Source organism: Dermacentor variabilis, chromosome 3, assembly GCF_050947875.1.
Source record: "Dermacentor variabilis isolate Ectoservices chromosome 3, ASM5094787v1, whole genome shotgun sequence".
NCBI lineage: Eukaryota > Metazoa > Arthropoda > Arachnida > Ixodida > Ixodidae > Dermacentor > Dermacentor variabilis.
In genome coordinates, this window is record NC_134570.1 from 108,730,275 (window position 1) to 108,748,960 (window position 18,686).

The 18,686-nt window shown below is 49.9% G+C and overlaps 1 protein-coding gene across 4 annotated transcripts in view; it reads left to right on the plus strand.

The window, feature by feature from the left end:
- The window catches only part of LOC142576166 (aromatic-L-amino-acid decarboxylase-like), a 147,417-nt gene that overhangs the window by 74,675 nt on the left and 54,056 nt on the right, over positions 1-18,686 (plus strand). The gene's annotated exons all lie outside the window — the stretch shown is intronic.

Here is an 18,686-nt window from a genome sequence, read left to right on the forward strand (position 1 = left end):
TTGCATAGGGTTTATACTTGAGTGGTCTTTGAATGTTTGCGCGTTCCACTCTTAAAGGCGAAGCTTAAGCGTCCTCCAAATTTTCCTTGTACTTTTTTTAAATAGTAGTTTTCTTGCCGAGATTCGCGCGCTTTTGCGTATACGTATCTGGCCTTTAACGGCGAACGCCATGGACGCATGCTTCAACAAACGCCGTAGAATGCCCTTTCTCGCGGGCGGGCCAGCGCATTGAGACGATTGGCGCGTATCGATATGCACTTGCGATAGAGGAAACGGAAGCATCAAAAACGCCATAGGTGGGAGGAGGAGCGAGAGAGGAGGAGCGTTCTTCGCTGGTGACTGCTATGCTACCTCGATGTCCTCCTCACCCGCCGCTCCGTACAGAGTGGAGATAAACGCGGCGTCTACTACGGCGTAGGCCACGCGAATCACGGACGCAGTAGCAGGCGCCTTTGGCGGACGCCGTAGGGACGCGTTGCATGCCGGCGCTCGCGTGTCTTGAAACCAACCTGCGACGCGGCCAAAGTGCGCGCCCGCCTCCCCCTCAATGCGATTTGCGATGTTCGCAGAGTGCGCGTAGTGCCGGTAGCTTCGTATGCGCTGTGCTATCGACGTTTCGTTCGCGTTGAAGCGAGAGAGGCATGAAGGTCAATTCGCGAGCTGCTGCCGCGATTGCTCACTCCAGAATTTCGACAGCGAGTCTACGCACTCATCGAGCGAGATGTGTTCATGTTTACCTGTGTGCACTTGATACCGTGCTGGTCAATTTAGTTAAAGCACCTTGGCAGGCTAGTTGGTTTGAATCCATGATAAAATGTGTAAGCGCGACTGAACAAGGACGTAAAAAGAAGTCACACGAGGGCAGCACTGTCTCTGTGTATGTTTCTGCGTCCTCGTTGAGTCACGCTTACACATTCTATCGTTGTTAATTTAGTTAGTAAGCGAACGTTTACAAGATTATACGGCCGATAACACTACTATCCTTACTTCGTACAGCTATGTACTAATTTGTTATAGCAATCGATGCTTCGCCTTTCGGGCGGAACTGCGAATTTTTTAACCACTGCTTTGATGTTAACCTTTTTTGTTGTTGAACTACAGCATTCTAAAGAGAGTGTGACCGGATGCTGTAGCTTATATAGCATGACAATTTAATCTCATTTATGCGTAATAAAACAATGAAGCGTGACATAAAATCTGTACATATAGTGGTTAACGGTGGTCGAACAAAGAAAACTTCGGCAGCATGTTACACTCCTGTAACACGTGAAGGCGAAAGCCTGCTGCACGCTTGGTAATGCATTGAGTTATACGATCGGAGGGGTCAGACTTCTTGCAGGACATAACGAGCCGCCATGTGAAGTACACGTGTGGCAAGCCGTTGTCTGCGAGCTTCGGCCTCCTCTCCACGGTGCCGTCTCGCATGGTCGCGTTGGTGCTTTCGCAGTCCGGCTTCTTGGGTTCGTTTTCGTCGCTTAGCTGCGGCTTCGCGCACTCGTATAGCGGGGCCAGACTCGCGCCAACGATGTTTCTCCTCGACTTTACGCTGCACCTTCTCAGCAGGCGAATGCAGCACTCGCGGTCGAACGCCTTGCTCCCGCCGCTTCGCACGTCGCACCTCGTTTTTCTATTGGCGAACGTTCTCGGCCGTATATAGCGTACTTCCGAGAGGGGTATATATGCAATGCTTTATTGACGGTTTGGATGCTTGTTCTGGGATTGTTCTTTAGTGAAAAGTACCATGATATGTGTGTTGTACGGGCGATTTCAACCTGTGTGTAAGCCATTGCGCTTTTGCTTGCTTACAGGGGTATGCATGAGTCATTGCTGATGATGATAGTTTTTGTACCCCTCGACTAGACTCCCCCGTAAAGGGGCATGAGCAGTTGCAGCGAGCCACCTAAGGCTCTCACCGATTGTCGCATGGAACGAGCAAACGATTGAATTTTTATGCGTGCAAGGATAAGAACCTACTGCAAGACTTTCAGAAATATTTTATGCTGACTTTTAGAGTAACACACATCAACTTAAGATAATAAAGCACGCGTCACGCTAGTTTCGGCGCCTATATAGCTGCCCTGATACCGGCAACACTGGGGAGACGTCGCTCGAAGTCATCGCTCGCATGGGGTACAACTTGTAGGCGACAAGCGAACGCGACAGCCATCTCCATCGCGTCGCTTGTCGCTGTCGCGTGCAAGATCGCTTGCATGGGGTTTATACTTCACTGCTGATCGGTCGTGTGCATGCCACACTGTTGAAACTCATGGCAGCAGACAAGAACAGAAAGAAGACGGCGCGCTCCAGAGGCGCGCGCTCTTACGAAAGCAATAAAAAAAAAGAAGAATCTTGATTTCGTTCGCATCGAACGCAGCTGTCTCGTCTCGTTTCTGCAACAAACACCGTGCATATGCTGGCCTGAGCGAAGCGCGCACCAAAGCTCTCGCTAAAACTTCCTAATACTTTCTTCGGTGCTTACAAGCGCATATGCTGTTCCGTCGCTCACCTTGCGTGCACAATCGGGCTGTGACGCCTCGAACTCCTCTGGCGGTGCTCCTAATCGCGGCAGCGTTGTGAGACGCCTGGCAGCTGCCAGGGTGATGCTTCTGTGCTGGGCGGCAGCAGTTGCCTATGGCGCCCCTGCGTGCTGTTAGAACAACGTCCGACAAGCTCGAACACGGCACTCAATATTGGTATTCCTTTTCGTGCTCCGCCCTTCGGGCGAAGCTACCAAACTACCTTTTCCTCCTGTTTCCACATCGGTGTTTTGGTCAGTAGACGAAGGGAGCTTTTCCCACACAACTTCGTGGTGAGAAGGAAAAGCACGAAGGACAGTTGCAGGACAAAGCACATTTGCAAAAGCCAAAAGTCTTCCCGGCGGATAGAGTCGGCGGGATGTATTCGTGGTCGTGTGGGTCGTGTGGCGTGGATGATTGATCACGGGAGGTGTTCGTCACCGGAAGCGGTAAAGCGCCGGTATGTTTCACAATTCTCAGTATGTACAGCTCTATTTACAATGCTTCCTTCGCTAGTCGCAAAACGTCGCATTAGCCTGCAAGTCATCGCTACATCCACGTCGCATACCATGATTCTATGTGGACTTGTGTTTGAGATTAAGCAGAAGGTGTAATTTAATAGAGCTTGGAAATAAAATGCAATAGCACCTATAAGGTATCTTGTTGTTTAGCCTTAAATTGAGACCATTCAAGAAACCTCCACCTAACGTAAATGCTAACCAGTGCGTTGGATGTGCAAAGTCATTATTTTTAGTTTAGACACAATTTTTTAATCTCAACTTGGTCTACATATAGTTAAGAAGCGGTCATCCCTCACGGGAGCACTGCGCCCTTGTCGCGGCCCTTGCCTCGGGCCCGGGCCGCAGGCCACAACTGGCTCCGCGTGCAGCCCCCGTCAAGGAGGAGGAAGTTAGCTCCCGCGCGAAGCGGGTGCAGAGCGATATAACAAAATATAATAAAAATAAAGAGAACAGATCTCCTCCCCCCTCTCCCTCCACTTAAGCAGTCCTGTAGCAAATGGAGACGCATTATTCATCTTCCTGTTTCTGTATTACTTTCGAAACCCAAGCTACTGTGTTTAGAAAAAAAGTTTATTTCAACAAGAGATAATACGAGCACTGAGTCGCAATCACGGCACAATTCCACCAGGACGATAACATATACAAGAAACGAAGCATTGTATACACGGCACGTTCTCAAAGTAGAGTCCGAGTCCTCACTCACTTACATATAACCACGTAGACCCACGGAAAAGCACAGTTACACATAAACTAATCGTCACATGTATCAAATGATGTTCCATGTATACAGTGTACACAATGGTTATGTACAATGATGATGTGACAGAGACACTGCAAACATAACTTCGGTTAATTATTATATTTTGATTCCGCAATCTGATTGTGAGCACGCTGTAATGGAGGATGGCAGGTTGAGTTTGACCACCTGGGCTTCGTTAGCGTGAACCTAGTGCAATGTACGCGAGAATTATTAATGCGTTAGCATTCTTAGGTTACTTCACGCACTTTCCGGGGACTAAAACTGTCTATCTACCTATGTATGTTTGACTCTAATCGTTTTCCCGCCTACTTGGGTCACTGGGTAGTTCATGGTCGAATGCTTATAGTGCACCAGGCTGCTCTGCTGAGGGGAACAGGGTTCGAAAGCAACCTTCGCACCAACTTGGGTCACTGAGTATGTAGCATTGTGTACATATGTAGAGTTCTTCATCGAACCTCTTTCACGCCCACATGGGTCAAAGTACATTGCTGCATTGGGAAGGCATCGCTGGTCAAGAAACTCTTTGACGCCGACGTGTATCACTGGGTATGGGCCAATCGATCTGTGCTAGTCTTCAGTGAACATCTTTGATGCCAACTTGGGTTACTAGGTATGCGCCACTGGGAACGTGCCGCTCTACAATGACGAAAGCGATCCGTCAAGTGTCTCTGATGCTAGGTGGAATCTAGCGCGCTTCGCAAGGCTTCCTTAAGGACAGAAACCCGACGCTTTAGCAAGCGGCGCTACAAATGCACTGGCTTTGTGTCGCTTTTCAGTGAACGTCTTTCGCACAAACGTTTTTGCGAGCTGCCCCATGAACGCACTGGCTATGTTGCGCTCTTCAAAGAGCCTCTCGCCAACTTCGTTTACTGATATGCCAGTGGGTATGCGGCAACCTAGGGCACAATTCTCAGCGTTCGCAGGCACCGGCGCGTCACGCTTCTCGTCTCGGAGTCCACGCGCGGACTTCTCAGCCGCTCCACTAGATGGCGCGGCGTGTCCAAAAAGAAGCACGAGATGCGGAGCCCAGTTGCTGCATGACGCGTTTCTCAGGGTCCGCACGTACCAGCGTGTCATGCATTTCGGATGCCGTGCGCCGGCTTCGCGGCGATGTCGCTAGATGGTACCGAGTGTTCTCAGAGAAGCGGGAAAGAGGAGTCCCACTGCAGTACATGCCTCGTACATAACTCGCTCCGATTGGGGCAATACGTGATCGAATGCTAGACGCATCGACAGTCATCAGGAGATTGGTTCTGCTGAATTATTTCGCATGCGGCCGCCGCAGCCCCGATCGAACCCGCGACCTCTTGCTCCGCAGAGCCGCGCGACGCCATAGCCACTGAGCTACCGCGGTGAGGGCGCTTCGATACGTGAAAGTGCGACTCTCGTGCACATTGACGTGGTCTTTCCTGTATACGTGATTGTTATTGTTCCCTCTCCGATAGCGCACTATATTCAGAGTCCCTTGAGTGCACTCGGCACGTTTCCGCAAATCGCGCATGAATGGTGGCCAGACGTCTCTGCCGCTGACTTGCTTACAACTTAATCTACTGTCCTTGGTGGTAAGGGGCCCGATACGGGCACTGTTCTACGCGCCACAGTGGCTCTTGTCTAGCGGGATATCGACGCGAGGAAACGTCCTTGCTTACTTCCTCTAGAGCATCGTGCAGGAGTACCTCGTGGCAAAGTGCCGTGAGGTCGCCCACCGCAGTACGCGATGTCCTTCGGCTGCGGTTTTTGGAACGTGAGCATCGGCGCACGCTTGACAATGGCCACCTGCGGTCGCCGAACAGCTTCGCACTGCCTGTTGCGCCGATATTATTGCACGTTTCAACAAAAACGATTGCGCAGGCGCTGCTGTTTTTCGCCGCGCGTTGGTTGACCTTGCAGATAGCTCGGCAGCAGCTATTCACCGAAAGCTTGCTCAGGTCCTTGAGGAATCCGTGTGACGCACTCGATGACCCCAAAAGCCCCTCGACGACAATAGAATACTATGACGCGGGCAGACAGCACTGACACCGCTAGCGCCGTTGCTATAGTTATGGCAGGTCTGTTCCAAGGTCTAGGTAAAAACGACTTGCTTGCGTTCGATTAGCTTGTTTTCATGCATCGGAATGTTCTAGTGCGTCCACTTGCGCGTGACGTTCAGTGGTGAAGGTCGCAAGAAATGTGAGAAGGCACTATGCGAAGCGGGACGGCTTCATGATAAACAGCGAGAACATGCCCGTGAAATACACCAGCGATGCCCGTCTATGCGGTTGGTGTTTTGGTCTGTGCAGATAAAGTATGTTTCTTTTGCATCTTCGAAGGAGTCTGAACCCCAGTCGTTATCGCCGTTGGTCATAAGAGAAAAATCAAGGAAGTTGGTCGAGAAGCCCTCAGACCGCGGGACCCAGAGTAATGAAGAAAGATGCGGCAGGCGTTTCCCTCGTTGCAGATAAGAACACTGGCTCTCAACGAAGAACTATACCCGCCGTGGTTGCTCAGTGGCTATGGTGTTGGGCTGCTGAGCACGAGGTCGCGGGATCGAATCCCGGCCACGGCGGCCGCATTTCGATGGGGGCGAAATGCGAAAACACCCGTGTGCTTAGATTTAGGTGCACGTTAAAGAACCCCAGGTGGTCAAAATTTCCGGAGTCCTCCACTACGGCGTGCCTCATAATCAGAAAGTGGTTTTGGCACGTAAAACCCCAAATATTATTATTATTAACGAAGAACTATGCAATCCTGTAGGTCGACCGAGAGGCATAGCATTGGCTGCTTGTAAACACTCTGCATAAAAAAGTCATGTGCAGTTTCTTATTGTGCTCATCCTTAGCTGTATGGTCAGATCGCATGGTCTCTTTTCATCTTGCCAAGGTTGAAGACTGGGCGTGTTGGTATAGCATATTAGAGGTTGGATTTTGCGCACCATTTGACAAGACACACAGAAGAGAAGCACACACCACAGAGCACCACAGATCCCTCTTAGAACCCTCTACTCGCTTGATTAGGGTAACAAATCGAACACGCGTCCGGTTGACCTACGTGCCTTTACGCGCTTTGCTAGCTCAGTCGTTATGGCGCTGCGCTGTAGAGGGTGAGGTCGCGGTTTCGATACGAGCCACTGCGGGCGCATTCCGTTGGAGGCTAAATGCAAAAAAAAAAAAATGCTCTGCTTAATCCGGAGTCCTCCACTGTGCCGTCCTTTTTTAATCGCATCGTGCTTTCAGAACGTAAAACCCCAGCATTTAAATTTTCCCATGTCATTACTTCCTTTTCAGTGAGAGATCTCGTTTCATCGAGGATGGACCAAGCATAGCGTAAGGAAGAGAATAGTTTGTTCTTTGACCGGAACAAGGCTTTCGACAGAATCGGGCACTTTTTTCCGCAGCATGCGTTTGTAATACTTGGTTTGAACACATGTAAGCGCTTTCGTTGTGGCGACCAGCCCGCCTCAAGGGCAATGCAGATTGTAGCCCAGTTTGAATAATACACATCAACAGCCCAATTTCCGAACCTTAGCGGCGAGCCTTCTGTTCTGATTTTTGCTTACGAAGATCACCGGACGGTGGTAATTCCGAGTGACCTTTGTATCGGCCGAGTCTCTTATTCCGGGCCAGCGGAGCCCGTCTGAATAAAAAATGAGAAGTCGCTTTCGTACAAAAATGAAACCCCTGTTCCGTAGCCTTCTCCATAATGTCTGAAAATAGTTTCGGAGAGAGAGAGAGAGAGATAAAACTTTGTTATGTCCTTGATGAGGTTCAGGGGTGGCGGGGGTCGGGAGACTAACCCCCAATCCCCCCTTCCTCAGACGGCGGCCAGTCCTTGCTTTCTGGCGGCGTCTTCGGCCATCCGGACGGCCCAGAGCTGCTCCTCTGGGTCCAAGCTGAGCAGCAATGTATCCCACTGCTCGGCCGTAGTTATGCGTGTGTTAGTGTGGGAGGTGTTGGTGGGTGAGGCTTTGGGGCATTGCCAGATAATATGATCGAGGTCAGCGCGAAGATAAAGTGTAGGTTCCATAATGCCGGTGTGTTTGGGAACATTCAGTCTATGGCTTTTTTTTTTCTGCATACATGGGTTGCCGTACGACATCCTATAGTAAAATAAATGCTTGCAGACGTTCTTTTGTAAAGAAGCTGCACAAGGAGCATGTGTGAATCTCCATAATCAATCACTCGTAGTCTATGCTGGTCTCTCCGCATCCCAGAAACTTTGTCCCTGGACACAGCCACAGCAGATGACGAGCATCCGCTGCATATACGGGACCGCGACACTTTGGTGACATCAGAGGACCTTATGTGCATGGCCCTAGGCTCGGGTTTCGGAGGGTTGGAGGGCCACCCCAGGCCAAAGTCTCCAGAGACAGACTTTCGCCATCCGAGCGAGGTTCTGGCGAAAGGAGCAGACGTGCTGGGGGATTCAAGCACTTTTGCCGCATCGCTGAAGAGATCTCCGTGCGGCAAAGATAAAGCAGGGGTCGTTGGGAAGGGCAGTCGGTGCGTTGTCAGGTGAACGAGAGGGAATGATTTCATCTGCTGCATTAATATAATGGTCGTGCCAGTGACTTCGCGGCAGTGTGCTTTGACAGTTAGTTCGTACACGTGAAGTCCATGAATATCTTCAGTGATACGCGTTGTTCTTGTAACTCATTTCATCTGTTTCACAGCAATGAGCGAGTCGAACAACGTCAATGGTCTTCAAGTTGCGAACAGCTATGATCACATCGTGTATTTTCTGGATAGCTTAAGCCATACAGGATCTAGTTTTGCTACGCAGCTGAGAGTGAGTTGAGTACCGACGTGCTCGGGCTGATGAAGATTGCCCTCTGAATAGTTGCGCCTTCAAGTATCACACATCGTTTCCTAGGTGCAAGGGGCGATTATTTACTTGTGCGAAGCTTTGTTGTCTTATTGTGGGTATATAGCATGCACAGCCCCATGGCGAAAGGTTCATGGGGGAATCTTCGTTCTCATAAATGGGAAGACACGATGTTTTTATGCGGCAGGCGGGTTAGTCGACGTGCTAACCACGTGAATTTCGCAAAGGGCAAATTTTGTCACGATCATAGGCCTAACAGTGCCGCGAAACGAGGCGAAGTCGTGTGCCCGAAATACAAACGTAAGTTTCCACATTTCCGCAGCGCGAGAAGCGATCTCTAGCACATTTCATGCACAACTTAGCTTATAAAGTTAAGCCAAAATTACAAAATTGACGTAGGTATAACGCAAGAATCATACATGTAATGATTTCTGCAAGCAGGTATTGGACAATTTGAGCTGGTTCGCGTTAGTAAAATCCCAAGCAGTATGCGCAGAGGTGTGTAGCATGTTGGATGTTTAGAACACTGCCACTTCAGAGTGTTGACCAGTGTTGAGCCCAGACCACACGTACGCTTGCGGTGGCGCTCAGGCTCGCGCACGCGCGCCCGCGCATGCGCAGACAGTACGGCACGGCTCGTACGCGTCGAAACACTGCACGATCTCGGTGAACAGCTCCTCTCTGTTATGGCGCGCTTGGGCTGCCTCGCGTCGGCGCGCCGGGCTACGCAGCTACGGCGCGGTACATTCAACTCTCAGCGAAGCAGGTTTATATCACGCAAGGAAGCGCTTAACCTTTCCTTTCTGTGCTGATATAACGGCTCTAAAAATATAACAATTGCTTTTATAGATATTGAAGCATTTCGAAACTCTAAATAACAGAGTACGAATTGGCGTCTTCCAAGGCGTCTGCGAATGAGCCCAGTGAGTGCGCGCAGTCGCGCGTATCTGTGAATGCAAACCGCCATCCCGCTTTAGACGCGGCAGCAGCAAGGTGCGTGGGCGCGAGCTTGCGCGCGTCCGCAAGCGTGCGTGTGGTCTGGGCTTTAGGCTTAGCGGCGAGATTAGGCCTAATTATGTATGAGGCCGTTATGGTAACCGGCGCAGGCGTTGCGAGCAAAATACCGCCCCTATATTTATAACTTCGTGTTCGTGCGCGTGAAATGTCGCACGAGAAATGACCCTTCACTGGGCGAAGTCGTCTCTAAGAGGCCTTTCTAGGACTTCGCTGCACGAGTCCCAATAACTTTATGTCTCTGCAAATGCCGCCTTTAAGGAATTTGATCTCGCATAGTCTCATCGCTTTCGCAGATATTCTAATTAAGCATAGTCTGAAAGATGTATCGGGTTATTCGGCCACGTACGGAAACTTTTCAGTAAAGGAGCACTTTTATGGGAAGCAGATTTATGGAAATTCCATCAATATCCGAGAATAAAGGCAAAATGCTAGCCGTACCGAATCTTAGCCAAGAAATCCGAGGCAAAAATTCTTGCAGGTCCAACGCCGATATTAAGATCCGTGTGAAGAGAAGCTTCAGTCAAGCGATGTGTTTAATTCTATACAATTACTCTAGTGATTACTTCGATAATATGCAGCGTCCAACCTTGTGTAACCTTTGTTCGAACGAAAGAACCGTGCGCGCGAACCATGGCGAAGCGAGCGGCCGCGGCTCTAGGCATCGGCTTCACAGTGCGTCAGCATCTTTGACGGCGGCACACGGAAAGGAAGCGCCGTCGTCCCTGATAAGCGGTAGGGGGCTCGAAGCACGGTTGAGAGCACTGCAATACGATAGCGCATAAGCGCAGTCACGCGGTTTTATTTCATATTTCAAGGGCTTTCTTCAAACGCCCAAAAGATCGACACGCAGCATGTAGTACGTTGCCACAAAAAACAAATGGACTGGTTGTTTCTGAACCCCCTCTACAATGTAACGAAACGCGCTTGACACTAAAATGAATAAAAAAAGATTTTGAATAATTGATCTCAGTTGCTTAACTAAATAAGCGGAATATATAAATAATATGAGGACCGCCCCATGACGGCAAACCATATGTCGTTGGTTTGACCCAGCTGCGGTTAACTGTATTGTTTTTAATCCTTGGTCAAAATTGCGGGAAAACAGGCTAAATATATATATTCGCAAATATGTCGACTGAGTTAGTGACCGAAGCTTTGGCAGCACCCACACGAAGCCCGGGAAGCAAGTTTGTAAACAGGGATAAGGTGCCTCAAAAAAGCTGGCCAAAGTTTCGATAAGAGGACCTGTCTTCGTCAAAGGCTGATTTTGGAAACCCGGGAAGGTAAGCGAAGAATGATCTCGTGGGGGTGCACTAAAAAGCCAGAAAACCTAGCGTACTTCCTAGGGAATAACACAAATTCTAACATGGAGCAGTGGGAGACAGAACTCACCAGCTTGGACCTAGAGGTGCAGCTAGCACTTCTGGATCAAGTCCGGCGGGCGCCTAAGGCCAGTGAGACCCTGGATATGGGGCCCCACTCATAATGCTCCACGCCCTGTCCTCGTCAACCCCCCCACCCTCCCACCCTTTTTAATGAAGTTTTCTTCTTCTTCTACTTCGCTTTAAGTGAACTATTGAAACAATAAAACACTGTCAAAATAAGACCATCTGTCAGAAAAAGCAGAGAGGAACAAAAAGATCTTGAGAGTAATGCAACAGAAGCTTGAACATCTGTCTTTTTAATGTCGTTTTCATGTCGGAAATGACAGCGTTGCATGGTAACACATCTCCCACCGTCGTAACTGCAACACTTCACGCGGTTCTCTCTGTCATATTGAAAAGTGCATGTCCGCTGTTCGAAGAGCACTAGATTAGAGATAAGAAGATGTAGAATAACTATTCAGCTCATTAAATAACTATACTGGCATTCTTTCTGCATGTACAACAGACCAGGTAACTTTGCACCGGCTTTCTTGTGAATGCGTGGAATCTGATCAATTACATGCGCCACTCTCGAGTCGTGCCCCAGTAACAAAGGACACGAATATCGCGTTCCAAAGACTACGCGACGCGTATAGTGCCGCCCTCAATCTTACAAGCAAAGTACGAGCATACGGTCTTGTAGTGATATCGTTGTTATCTTAGGCGCACATCATGCGACCACTCGAGACTTTGTTTGAGAAGGGTCCCACGAAAACGGTGGCCTCGAACAGAGCACATTGAGTAGGCATATTGTGTCATCCTACCTGAAATATCTGTACGGAAGTGAAAAGATTGTAAGGAGCAGCATTGCTCACATATCGGCTGCCATCGCTACAAAGCTGCTGCGATGTTGGATTTTGACTGGCCGATGAAGAAATGAGTATCAGAAGTAAAAAAAAAAAGCCGAGTAAAACAAATGAAGTGTGACAGCCAATGAAAACGAGTCTTCTAGGAAGCTATTCGCCCATCTCAATAATATCAGCGAATCCCGACGCTATCGTGAATGCTTTGTTCAAATACTGTGTCCCAACAAACGATAAAAAAAACTGCTTTGCAGTAATCAGCATTGTTCTCTTACAATAAGAACGTTCTCGCATTACAATCACACGATATGTGCAGCAAACTGTCCCAGAATTGCTTAGTGCCTCATACTCTAAGTGTGCTTCTACGAAGCGACCACTTCGACGCCTGGTGCCTTCATTGGGCTCATCCCAGTGCTGAAGTAATGTAGTCAAATGTCTGGCGCGTACGGGCAAACGACGGCACCCTTCTTTCTTTAACAAGCATTTCCGTGAACCAAAAGGGCTCACGAGAGAGACAGTCACTTGTGTACTCATAACAAAAGCCTGAAGACCTGGCCCTGTGTTAGTGTCGTGTGAGACTCTATTCCCTCTCCGCTGTACACCTAGTAGACGACCGCAACATCGATTACCACTAAGCCGCTCACCTGTCCCACCTGTAGCGTCTTGCGCATTTCTTCGCGCAATGCGCCTGCTGGCCTCGTGGGGACGGAAAATTAGCTGAAAAGTGGTGCGCACCCTCGAAGTGGTGGAAAACGCAATAATTCACTAGTTCACTAGTCGCGCCTAGTTCACTCGGCGTAGTATCGCATTGCATTGTTTTTCTTGGCATTGTTTTCACCTTCACTAACAGTTAAAGATTGGCTGACCGAGCCAGCCAGTAACGTTTTCCAGGAACCACTAACTGTAATAGAAAAACGCATTCCAAGTGCCATTTTTCTTCCTCGTGACGGCTGGGACGCTTCATGTGAGGAAAGTTGGCAAGCGGGCATCGACTGGCTGTGCGCAGGCGACTAAATTTGTGTGCTGCAGGCACGCCATGACAGTGCTTTGCATACTGAAATCTGATTCCAAACCACTATTTAATAAATTCTTTATTGAAACCACAATTACTTACGAATGGGGTGTACGAATTTCACACATCATTTCCTCAACCCGCTTCTTCGATTCCTGCACATAATGGGTGCACTTGTCTCCTTAGCTCTTCGGTATCTCCTACGCGGCGACTAAGGCCGTGTAAGCATTACAGTCTACTGTGATCTCCAGCTTGTGCAAACGCCTACAGCAGTTCCTGTTTTAAGCTTCCTTTGCCTATGTTCCCGGGAATTGGCGTGGCTGGTCAGTGTTAGGTGTCTCGCCTACTAAACTAGGTTCCATTGGCAGTCTAATAGTAACCTGGGCCGTCCCTGGCAGACAATGTAATCAAAGTGGCGCCGATCCCGTAGACTGCAATCAAAGTTGGCGACTTGGGCCGATTCTGACTCACAGTAGGCGATATGTTCCCTCGCCAGATATTTATTATGGTTAATAATGCCAGCTGATGATGTGTGCACTGCAGTAATAGTAATGTTATTGCATGATAATCGCTAAGATGTAGAATATGAACCTAGATTATTTGCCTCTTTCTCTAGGTTTGGCATCGGTGTCTCGCTGAGTAAAAGTAGCGCGTTGTCGAGATTCGGCGTTAGTTGCATGAGCTGGAAATAAAATAGTTGCCGGCATCACGCGTCTCCTTGCGCAGTATTTAACTCAAATGATTCAAGAAAGCTTCGCCTAACGTAGACGCCAACAAATGCGCCAGATCTGCCGTATTCTTTTAGGTAGGTTGTATTAAATGTGCTTTAACTGGAGAGGTTGGAAGTAGTACGCCTTCGACTACTGAATTTCACTTATCCGAAAAAATATTTGCTCTAAAATAAATAAATAGTCAAAATACTAATCAAAAATCAAAAGAATACCTTAGCGCATATACACTCGCACTTACGGGAATGAAAGAAAAAAAAAATGACCAAGTCTTTCCCTACCGCAAAAGGGGGGTAAGCGAAGCTCGCCCTGCGTGCACCTGACCTTCGTCATGGTTAAGTAACCCACAGGTAACGGTGCCGGATTGCTTCGGCCTCCCGCTCCCTCAGCTCGGGATCTTCTCGTTGCTATCGGATGGTCTGGGCTCGGGCGGCTTTAACAGCTGGATCGGCGCGTTGATGGCGAGCCCTTTCAAAGGCGAGTTCTCGCCGCCGCTCGTCGAAGGCTGCCAGCGTCTCGGGGGACGAACAACACGTGGACGTCCAATTCGTTTTCTGAGAATGAACTGAACGGAAACGAAGCTGGCGCAGAAGCGCGCATGAAACTCTTTCCTGCCCTTTTCCTCACCGGCGAAGCGAAACGGCTCTGATCCGTTGCGCGCCTGGCGTGAGCGCGCGCCTATGCAGCTGGAATCCTTGCTAATGACTCACGCTCCGGCGCCGGCTCAGCTGTCAACTCATCAAACCGCCCTTTCCCACAGCTGCTCTGCTCTGGGAGCAACTGTGTTTTTGCATGACCACAACGCCACCGAAACTTCTGAGCCAATACAAGCTTCGCTTGATAACAAACGAAACATAACAACGAAGGCGACTCACCGCACGAAGTCGTTCCTATTTCTCTTTCTTTTTTACCTCGCGTTTCTTTTTACGCCCATTCTGTGCCACCTCCGTCCAGAGTATCAAATAGTAGCTCACATCTGGTTTACTTCCCTGGCTTCTATTTTTCTCTCCATCTCTCCTACAAAATGACTAATACCAAAGTCGCCTGGTAACCTTGAAGTTATAAAATCACTGTGATAATTAACGCTACGTTTTGTAACAGTGATCGAACTAGGTACTGCCATCTCAGCAGACGCCGCATGATCTCCTACCGGTGTTTGTGGTTGCTGAAGGGTCCGTTCTGTCAAGTGTAGCTTGCTCCAGATATCAAGAGGCTTCGAGCCCTTGCAATGGTCAGAAGCTGGCACGATGGTTTGTATAGACAGCATCTATCGGATGCGTATCCGAATAAGGAGAGATCGAGAGCACCGGTGTGGGCCAACCATAGTAGGTGAATAGGGTGAAGTTGTGAATGTTGATATAAGCACCTAAGTTTTACACGCTTTACTATAGTATGGCTGTGTCGTTACCAGTCCATGCGTAATCGCCGTTGCACTTAGCTACGCGCATCGAAGCACCGTGTGGTTTGTGACTGACAGCTTTTCTCTTTTTTCTTTCCTACCATCTCTTCGAAAGCTCCTGCAGAAAGGTCCTCGTTTTTTTTTTTTTTACTGTGTCTGCGGCTGGTGGATAGCCGGCCAACTATCTTTTATCCATTGTGTTGAGTAACCATGCCAGCACGCCAGATGGAGTGGCCCGTCGTGCCACTGTCCAGGTTGGTATTGATGATTTTTCCTTTTTTTTTTGCAGCGTTAGCTCGTATCCAGCTCGCGCTAGCACAACATTCATCATATAGTCCTTATCCTTGTCAGTGACGCGGGTGACCATAGCGCCACCACAGGATCTCCAGCTTTGGTCTGCAGCGCCATCAAAGAAAGAAAAAAAAAATGTTGACGAGTGTCACCTCTCTACACTCTTAAAAAGGTTTACACCATTTGGGGTGTACCTCGTCCCACAACAATACTCGTAATCTGCCTTACTTGCGTTTCCTTTCTTGAAAACTCTGTGCTCGCTACTTTCCTGTCGAAAATGCTGTGTCATGCTGATAACGCGCATGCCGTTCGCGACCTGGAGGTGCCGGGCGCGCAGCGCTAACGAAAGGAAATGCGGGCAAGATAGATGACGATTATCGTTGTACGACAAATATACACCCCAAAGGGTGCAACTGTGTTAAGAGTGTATCTAAATTTATACTCAACATTTAATAGTGTCCCTCATATTGAATCTGTACTTACACACCTGGTGATCTCTCCCCTGGGCTCTTTATGCAGGAAAACTGAGTCTGTTCATTCCGAACATTCTTATTTATACTGTCGCTGTCTTACTACAAAAAGAAGTGTTCTTGAAGGCCCGCTTCGTACGTTTTGTTCGAACTTAAGAATTTTAGCGTTACTCTCCCTTTGAGCCTCGGCCCTAGGTTTTAGCAACAGGGATGTATTTGACGTAGTTTGTTAGTTTCTTCAAGCTACAAAGCGTTTACCCGCCGTGGATGCTCAGCGACTATGGTGTTAGGCTGCTTAGCACGAGGTCGCGGGATCGAATCCCGGCCACGGCGGCCGCATTTCGATGGGGTCGAAATGCGAAAACACCCGTGTACTTAGATTTAGGTGCACGTTAAAGAACCCCAGATGGTCAAAATTTCCGGAATCCTCAACTACGGCATGCCTCATAATCAGAAAGTGGTTTGGCACGTACAACCCCATAATTTAATTTTTTTTTTACAAAGCGTTTGCCCCATATTTAGGTTGCAGCTCCTATAAGCGCCCGTTCCTGCTGTGAGCGTCGGCGTTCCTCTGCGTCGGCGGCGTAACCGAGCGAACGAACAGAGCGAAGAATGAAAGAGTGAACGCGGAGCGCAGCGGGGGTGAAAAATTCACTGACGATTACCATACGCCCTAGTACGAAATTGGAGCGCGGCTGTATGAGTGTTTTCATTTCGCGGTATATTAAGGCAAGTATTTTGATAGAGACACGTAGCAGAGCCGATTGGCTATCGTCGAAAATCAGATCTGTGGGTCAAGCGCGTCGGCTTTTATACATGACTCGTCGAAGATTCCAGTGTAATCGCTGGTGCCGCATGGCTTCCAGAAAGTACTAAACAAATCGTGTCGAGCATGCAGTCAGATTACAAAACGATCGCAAACCATGACAATCGAAAGAAGCGTGAACGAGACCAAACCAAGCAAACCAAACAAGCACGAGCGAGAGCTGACGCGAGCAGACGATAGTACGAAACGAGCGGTCAGGCTGAGACCAGTTACGAGTACGCGTCGCGCGGTTGGTCGGGTCCGCATGACACTAGTTTTCCACGCGCACGTCACTTAAGGGGCTGCTCTCATTCATCTCCGCCGTTCGCGGCTCGCGTCTTTCATATCCCGCTGCGCATTCGCTCTTTCATCTTTCGCTGTGCTCGTTTGCTCGGTTACGCCGCCGACGCCGACGCTGCCGATGCTTGCCGCAGGAACGGGCGCCTAATGGTACGTTCACACTGAGGAATCCGGCGTCTACAGCGAATGGAATTCTCCTGCCGCCGAAAATCGCGTAGTTCACACTGCTTGCGGACCGCGCCACCGGAAAGAATTACAGCGCCATCTGCCCCATAAAGTGCTAACCTCCAATCAAGCGCCGGATATCCCGGATGTTCGCGCGGCTCGAAATTGCGCAGTTGTCTCCGCTCGCGTCGAGTTCGTGTGTTTATGTTGCGCGTCTCCACCATTACTTGGAAAGACAATGATGAACCCCGAGCAAGAAGAGGCAGTACTGCTCGGCCTGTTGGCAAGCACCTTTCTGGCGATGCATGACGCGCAGAAGCATTCGCCGAAGCTCGCGACCGATCTTGTGCCAGAAGTCGTCCTTCAGCACGTTGTCTTTGTGCTTCAAGTGGCGCTTATCGTAGAGGACTGGGTGGTTGCGCACCAGTTCGATGAGCATTTCGGATGTGGATGTCGCGGCGAACTTTGATGACTGCGACGACTGCGACATGACGTGAGACTCGGCCGCCATCTTTGGAAGTTCTGTTTCGCGCTCCCCGATTGGTCAGCGCTGCGCGGCGGCGAGGCAATCCGGCGGCAGCTGCCGCAAAAATCGGTTCGGGAGCGATCGGCGCGGAAGGGGCTATTCCGGCGGATCTCGCCGCCGCCGAACTGGGTTCCGCCGAACTGGGCGCCGCTCCAGACGCCGAATGTCTCAGTGTGAATGGGGCATAAGAGCTGCGCTCTAAACAGTAACCTCCCGCGGCCGCGAGAGCGAGGATAACGCGAGGAGGAAAGCGGGGGAGGAAGCTGCAGTGAAAGCATGAGGCGGAAAGCGGAGGAGGAGTGGATAGGAAATGGCCCGCGCGTGCGCTGAGTTGCCGGAGGCCACGGCACCAGCAGCCGCGTGGGGGATCTCATCTGCGCTTCCCAGATGGGGCCAGGGTGGCGTGAGCTGGGGAGGGCTGCGCTCGTCCGTTGCGTCAGCCGCTGAGGTCAGCCCGCGGCACCAGCGTGTGTGACGGGGGTCACTGCTCCTGCAAGGGGAAAGTAAGGCTCGATGTGCCGCTCCCTTGGGTGTTGTCGCCGCTGACACTGGTGGCACGACTTCCCTGCGACGAAAGGCCGCTCTCGTCGTTGATGGAACGAAAGCGTGAGAAGAAAAGCGTAGTGCCGCGCAAGACGGGCTGTGCGACGACGATGGCTACGATATGGCGCCAGAGTAGCGCGCATCGTCTGTATGCAAACAAAACGCTGCATGCGCGGAGCATGCAGCGCGGTCTGCGGCGGCTGCCGTGAATCGCGCCCCCGCGTCACCCACGCGCTGCCTCTCGCGATCTCCCAATTAGCGTGGCGGTGACGCCAGACTTCGCTCCGTTTGCAATGTGCGGCACAAAACAGATCGTCTGCGGCAGCGTTCTTTTCCTAATATAAACCGTGAACCTATACGATCGTAATACAAGATACTGACGCGCGAAATCAAAACACGTATAGAGCGGCGTTCACATTTCGCATGAGCGAGTATCGTAAACAACGGCGAATTTCTTTTTCGGCTTTCTTCACCGTCCCTCTTATACTTTCCTGAATTATTTTCGGAAGGAATTGTTAAATGAACCTGCTTACTATCTCTTTGAAATGTAATTGCCCAGTGATTAGACTATTCTTTTGTTTTTCGTTGTCTTCGTTTCATTTCTGT